This window comes from Schistocerca nitens, chromosome 7 (assembly GCF_023898315.1).
Source record: "Schistocerca nitens isolate TAMUIC-IGC-003100 chromosome 7, iqSchNite1.1, whole genome shotgun sequence".
NCBI lineage: Eukaryota > Metazoa > Arthropoda > Insecta > Orthoptera > Acrididae > Schistocerca > Schistocerca nitens.
Window position 1 is genome coordinate 311,684,331 of NC_064620.1, and position 7,500 is coordinate 311,691,830.

General features: G+C 55.4%; 1 pseudogene; it reads right to left on the reverse strand.

The window, feature by feature from the left end:
* Positions 1-5,166: 5,166 nt before the first annotated feature.
* The window catches only part of LOC126197842 (large subunit ribosomal RNA), a 2,991-nt pseudogene continuing 657 nt past the window's right edge, over positions 5,167-7,500 (reverse strand).

The following is a 7,500-nucleotide window of genomic DNA, read 5'->3' on the forward strand; positions in this document are numbered from 1 at the left end:
ACGAGATCATCCGCATAAGCAACGACTCCTAGAACTGCAGTCTCTCCCTGCAGAACGTTCAACAATGGTTCCATGTTGATATCCCAGAAGATGGGACCACACACCGATCCCTGGGGACAGCCACGGGATACTCTCTTAGATACAACGGCTCCTGGAGCCGTTATTTTAGCGATTCTTCCATCACAGTAGGCCTTCAGACAGCCATATAGCAGCTGCGGACACCCAATCTCTCTTAGGCGAGAGAAGAGTGCCGGCCACCACAGGTTATCGAAGGCCCCTGAGATATCTACCATTATGCCCAGTACATACTTCGATGTAGCTGAATGAACAATCCGGCAAACCTCATTGATCGCATCCTGAGTGGAGCGACCCTTTCGGAATCCGAACTGCCTATCACTCATGCCATGCAGAGTTCGGTGACTCAGGAGTCGGTCAGCCAGCAACTTCTCAAACGCTTTACCCATTACATCCAGCAGACAGATAGGTCGATAGGACTTCGCCAACGATGGATCTTTGTCAGGGCCTTTCCTGATAATTACAACTTCAGCAGTTTTCCACCTCTGTGGATAATAGCCCATCCGTAAACAGATGTTGTAAATACGGCTTAATGCCGGGGCGACCAAGTGGGCGAGTCCCTGTAGGATCTCCACAGGGATCCCATCAGGACCTGGCGCCTTCTTCCTTGCAAAGGTGCAGATGGTTGCTTCTACCTCCTCTACTGAGAAGGGGAACACGTTTGTATCGTTAAGATACGGAATCGAGAGCGCCTGACGAATTACTCGCTGCTCTTGCGAGTCCTCGTCCTCGATATCATCTGGCAGTAATGTGTCCAACAGCAGTCTTGCTGTTTCTTCCCAGTTCTTGGTCGTATCACCATCCCCAGCACGTAGCGTAGACAACATCATGGGCGATCTAATTTTCTCTCGAACGATTTTGTAAGGAACCCCCCAAGGGTCTGTTCCTAACTGATCGTTCACAAAACTTTCCCAGGATTGGCGCCTTGTAGTATCTAACTGATCCTTGTATCTCTGCTTCAGACGACGATAAATACGCAGGTGGTATTGTCGTTCGTCGTGGGAAAAGCTCCTTTGATAGTTGCTTCGCGCCCTTCTGACTGACCGTTTAAGCACAGTCAATTCAGGGGTCCATGGGGTGGACTCCCTGCAGATGTATCTCGCTATTCGAGGTACAGCCAGTGTAATAGCTGTTTGCACGGAGCTTACAAGCTCCTCCACAGCTTCATCAATATTACCTATGTCCTCCCCGAACTCAGGAGGACTGAACACCTGCACGAGTCGGTCCCAGTCTGTCCGAGCATAATTAAATCGCTCCACCCACTCACCTGGCACATTAGCGATGGTTGTCGCTATTTCATATGTTATACAGTTATGATCACTGACAGTCAGGTGTTCTCTAACTTGCCAGTTATGGACGTGGGGTGCTGCCCTCTCGCTTGCTAGTGTGACATCAATATTTGATGTTGCACCCGCCCTCCCTGAGTAGGTCGGGGGGTACCCAGGCAAGTTTAGTACTTGCATGTGTGTTTCCATTATAAGATCAACAAGCTCCGCACCCCTACCGTCCTGTACATCACTGTGCCAGAGTGGGGACTTAGCGTTAGCATCAAGAGCAACAATTATAGCCTGCCCGGCTAAGACTCTTAGTATCCAATTCAGCTGATCAAGATAAATCTTAATGTCATGTCTGAATTGGCAGTAGACGTTTACAACGTACATACTGTAAGACAGCAGATTAAGTTGTACAACTATAATATGCTCAGTACAGAATTGATTTACTATCGTAGTTTTAATAGTTTTATTCAATACTATAATTGCACTCATGGGGTTCCCACCCGAGGAAACCACCTGTGCTGTTGCTGGAAAGCCAGGGACCCGACCCGCACAGGAGTTCGGTTCTTGTACCAACAGAACATCTATTCCTTCTTGTTCCGCTACTTTCCTTAGCTCATGTGCAACCATCTGGCTGCGCATGGCATTGACTTGTACCACTTTAAATATCGCCGTAATCTGTTCTTTGGATAAGTCTATCCAGGAACATTCGGTGGGTTGGACAATCTTTAGGTCCTCCACATTTGCGGCCTCGTCTTCTGCATGGTACACATACTGCTGCTTTGTCCTTACTAGGACAGCCCTTCTTGATATGTCCAGATAGGCCACAATGGCCGCATATAACATCGGGTTGCGTACAATACTTATTAGTATGATTAATGTCCTGGCATTTAGTGCATCTCGGTACCGCCAGGTAATCTTTTATGCTCAACGCAGAGTAGCCAACATACAACCGACCCGCTCTCGTTAGTAATTTCCATAAACCTGGCGAGACTTCTACCACATGGTGTACTGTTAACTTCTCACGTGGACCTACTTTGAAGCGTAACTTGAATTGTTCATCAAATTCTCCTCTTGACATGTTTACATCAAAATTTTGAGTATATATTGCGTCTACAAGATTGTCTGCTGACATGAATGTAGGCACGTCATACAGACACATCAAAGGTCGACGCTTGCGAGGAGGTTCACATTTCACTTTATTACTTAACTGTTCATTGTCTAATATCTTTTGACAGTCCTCTTGTGAGGCCGTCTCAACTATCAGCACATTCTTTGCAGTACGTACATTGTTTATCTTTATCTTATCCTTCTTAGGATCAATGTACTTCTCGAATACTGACTTAACAGCCTTAATGTCATCACCAGGTTTAGGTTTAATGAAAACTGTGGGAGTAACTTTTTTAATGTTCTCCTGTATAGTTTCCTTTGCTGTCGGTGCCTTGGCAACTGGGGCTCTGGCAACCGCAGCATAAGTCCGGGCTGGTTGTCCTCTGAGTCTGTCATTTTCCTTTACTAATTCCGTTACCCTACCCTCTAACTGAGAGTGGGCGATTGCCCAGTTGGCCACAAAGTCCCTTATATGGTTAATAGCATAATTGCTTATCTTACCATTTTTGATGCTCGTATCCAGCAATCTCAAAAACTTCGAATGTCGCTCAGCGACAGACAAATTCTCTGCGCTCGAAACTTCGCTCGTATCTAACGCATTAACACTCTCTGTATTCTCAGCCATTTTGATTAATTAGAGAGTGTAAAAGTGGAGGCCCGTCTCTTGCCCCGGACCGGCCTCTCTGGCATGGGGGGAGGCTATATGCAGCTCGCTCACCGGTCCCGCCCCTTGACCAAGAGCTATCAGTAACTGAGCTGCCAGGTTTAGCGCGCCATGGGTACAGCGCACTAGTCCTCTTCAACAGCCACACCACCACAGTTTTCACCCACTCCCTTATCGGCGAATGCCACCCGCATTCCGGGAGAGCGGATTCACTCTCCGTCCTTCGCCCCCTACTAGGCCAGGTTCCCACCAAAGGCCAAGGACCCGGTCCTACTCAGGTGCCGGGCCGGTCCCCCAGACATTCGGAGGTCTGGACCCATCTAACCTAACCGGGGACATGTCACCACGCCCCGGCTTGGCGGAGCATGTCCTGAAGTCCAAGACAAGGCGAATGGCCTTCGCCGACTTGGGGCAGGATCCCACCATGGCAAATGCAGCCATCAGAACCAGTGTACAAGTTCTTCAGCACACTGTCGCACCTCCTGTGGCAGCTCCCGGTGACTTCCGCGTCGTGATGGCCGTTGCCGGCCTCCCCTTCGCAGTTGTCCGCCAAGGAATCCTCCGAGCGAGAACGAGTCGTCGTCCGCGTTGCATCCTCTGAAACTCAGGAGACGCTTCGCAGTCGAACACCCTTCACCGCTCGTGGACATCGGCCTGCTTCCGCATAAGTCCCTGTGGAGAGAGATTCAGCTTCAGCAGGAACGATGACCGCCATTACTCCCCACTGTGCTTTGCGCGCCAACCGCCTGCACCGACCACAGCCAACATTGCGTATGGCCGGACGGCGCGGCTAAGCCGCCCGGACGCGGCCGGCCGAACCGGGCGCAGCAGGGCCAGCGCCCGCCGCCAGCGTAGCAGCGAGAGCGGACCGCCAGTCAGAGACCAACCGCCCACCCCGCGCCAGCCGGCAGCTCACGCGCAGCCCAGCCGCACCCGACCCAGCACAGCGCAGCCGGCACAGCAGCGCGCCTGCGCGCAGCCCGGCCGGCGGACGAGCTCCGCCGCTACCCCGGCCAACCGCACTGCCGCCCGACAGTTGCCGAGCGGAGCACGTGCGAGGCCGGCGCCGCAGCAGGGACTCACCACCAGCGAGCCGCACGGGACGCGCCACCGTGCGCACAAGGCAGCTGCCGCGCGCCGACAGCTGTCGACACGCGTCGCTGCAAGCGCACATCCTACGTACGAGCTTGGATACTAGACTTACGAGTCCGACACCTACAAGCGCTCGCAGTAGGTGGAGGCGCACGCTCGGCGTGACAGGCCCGAGTTTGGTCCGTCTGCCTCTGCATGTGTACCTCCATGTGGGAAGATAAACTCCCGTGGCACTTGTGTCTTGGAGCGATGCGTCCCACGTCCGATAAGTCGAGCGCAGTAACACTTCGCTCCTGACGGTGAGGATTGCATTCCGTAGCGCACACAGGCAGAGACGGAAACACGTCCTCGCAGAGAGACACTATACAAGTCGGACTTGTGCCCGACATGTTTGCAACCTCTGCAGGTGACATACGCAACATGGCTAGTGCATTGCGAAATGTCCTTACGCGAAAGCGGCGCCCGCCACACCCCGGCCGGAGCCGGGGCGCAGCAAGCGCCGCTAACGCAAAAGCGGCACCCGCCGCACCCCGGCCAGAGCCGAAGCACAACAGGCGCCGCCAAAGCAAAAGCGGCGCTCGCCGCACCCCGGCCGGAGCCAGAGCACAGCAAGCGCCGCCAAAGCAAAAGCAAAAGCGGCGCCCGCCGCACACCGGCCGTGGCCGAAGCGCAGCAAGCGCCGCAGAAGCGAGCAAGTGCCATTCGCCGATGAGCAAGGATACTAGACACAAGTGTCCGACACCTTAGCGCCCACGGCGAGCAGAGTGCGAGACTCAGCTTGGAGAGACCGGTTGCCCAGTCCCTCTGCATCTACGTCTGCACCCCGCACGGGAGTCGCCCTTCTCTCATTGGTTTCACCGGTTGCCCGGCTACTCACATCTTACACCACGGGAAGGTTGAGAGATCGGACATTTAGCCGCCCGTCTTCTACCAGTATAGGTGGACTCCACCACTGGTTAGACAGCATAACGGCCTTCGTAGATAGTAGATAGGGACAGCGGGAATCTCGTTAATCCATTCATGCGCGTCACTAATTAGATGACGAGGCATTTGGCTACCTTAAGAGAGTCATAGTTACTCCCGCCGTTTACCCGCGCTTGCTTGAATTTCTTCACGTTGACATTCAGAGCACTGGGCAGAAATCACATTGCGTCAACACCCGCTAGGGCCATCGCAATGCTTTGTTTTAATTAGACAGTCGGATTCCCCCAGTCCGTGCCAGTTCTGAGTTGATCGTTGAATGGCGGCCGAAGAGAATCCGCGCACCCGCGCGCCCCCGGAGGAGCACGCTAAGGCGGACGCGGCCTCGCAGCAAGGAAGATCCGTGGGAGGCCAAGGCACGGGACCGAGCTCGGATCCTGCACGCAGGTTGAAGCACCGGGGCGCGAACGCCGCACAGGCGCGCGCATCCTGCACCGCCGGCCAGCACGAGGCCGACCAACGGCGAGAGCAGACCACACCCGCGCTAAACGCCCGCACTTACCGGCACCCCTACGGCACTCACCTCGCCCAGGCCCGGCACGTTAGCGCTGACCCACTTCCCGACCAAGCCCGACACGCCCCGATCCTCAGAGCCAATCCTTATCCCGAAGTTACGGATCCAATTTGCCGACTTCCCTTACCTACATTATTCTATCGACTAGAGGCTCTTCACCTTGGAGACCTGCTGCGGATATGGGTACGAACCGGCGCGACACCTCCACGTGGCCCTCTCCCGGATTTTCAAGGTCCGAGGGGAAGATCGGGACACCGCCGCAACTGCGGTGCTCTTCGCGTTCCAAACCCTATCTCCCTGCTAGAGGATTCCAGGGAACTCGAACGCTCATGCAGAAAAGAAAACTCTTCCCCGATCTCCCGACGGCGTCTCCGGGTCCTTTTGGGTTACCCCGACGAGCATCTCTAAAAGAGGGGCCCGACTTGTATCGGTTCCGCTGCCGGGTTCCGGAATAGGAACCGGATTCCCTTTCGCCCAACGGGGGCCAGCACAAAGTGCATCATGCTATGACGGCCCCCATCAACATCGGATTTCTCCTAGGGCTTAGGATCGACTGACTCGTGTGCAACGGCTGTTCACACGAAACCCTTCTCCGCGTCAGCCCTCCAGGGCCTCGCTGGAGTATTTGCTACTACCACCAAGATCTGCACCGACGGCGGCTCCAGGCAGGCTCACGCCCAGACCCTTCTGCGCCCACCGCCGCGACCCTCCTACTCGTCAGGGCTTCGCGGCCGGCCGCAAGGACCGGCCGTGACTGCCGGACTGACGGCCGAGTATAGGCACGACGCTTCAGCGCCATCCATTTTCAGGGCTAGTTGCTTCGGCAGGTGAGTTGTTACACACTCCTTAGCGGATTCCGACTTCCATGGCCACCGTCCTGCTGTCTTAAGCAACCAACGCCTTTCATGGTTTCCCATGAGCGTCGATTCGGGCGCCTTAACTCGGCGTTTGGTTCATCCCACAGCGCCAGTTCTGCTTACCAAAAGTGGCCCACTTGGCACTCCGATCCGAGTCGTTTGCTCGCGGCTTCAGCATATCAAGCAAGCCGGAGATCTCACCCATTTAAAGTTTGAGAATAGGTTGAGGTCGTTTCGGCCCCAAGGCCTCTAATCATTCGCTTTACCGGATGAGACTCGTACGAGCACCAGCTATCCTGAGGGAAACTTCGGAGGGAACCAGCTACTAGATGGTTCGATTAGTCTTTCGCCCCTATACCCAGCTCCGACGATCGATTTGCACGTCAGAATCGCTACGGACCTCCATCAGGGTTTCCCCTGACTTCGTCCTGGCCAGGCATAGTTCACCATCTTTCGGGTCCCAACGTGTACGCTCTAGGTGCGCCTCACCTCGCAATGAGGACGAGACGCCCCGGGAGTGCGGAGGCCGCCGCCCCGTGAAGGGCGGGGAAGCCCCATCCTCCCTCGGCCCGCGCAAGGCGAGACCTTCACTTTCATTACGCCTTTAGGTTTCGTACAGCCCAATGACTCGCGCACATGTTAGACTCCTTGGTCCGTGTTTCAAGACGGGTCGTGAAATTGTCCAAAGCTGAAGCGCCGCTGACGGGAGCGATTATTCCGCCCGAGAGCATCCCGAGCCAACAGCGGCGCGGGTCCGGGGCCGGGCCAGGTAGGTCCGTCATCCGGGAAGAACCGCGCGCGCTTGCCGGGAGCCCGAGCGCCCAAAGGGGCGAATCGACTCCTCCAGATATACCGCCGAGCAGCCAGCCAGGACACCGGGGCTCTGCCCAACAGACGCGAACCGAGGCCCGCGGAAGGACAGGCTGCGCACCC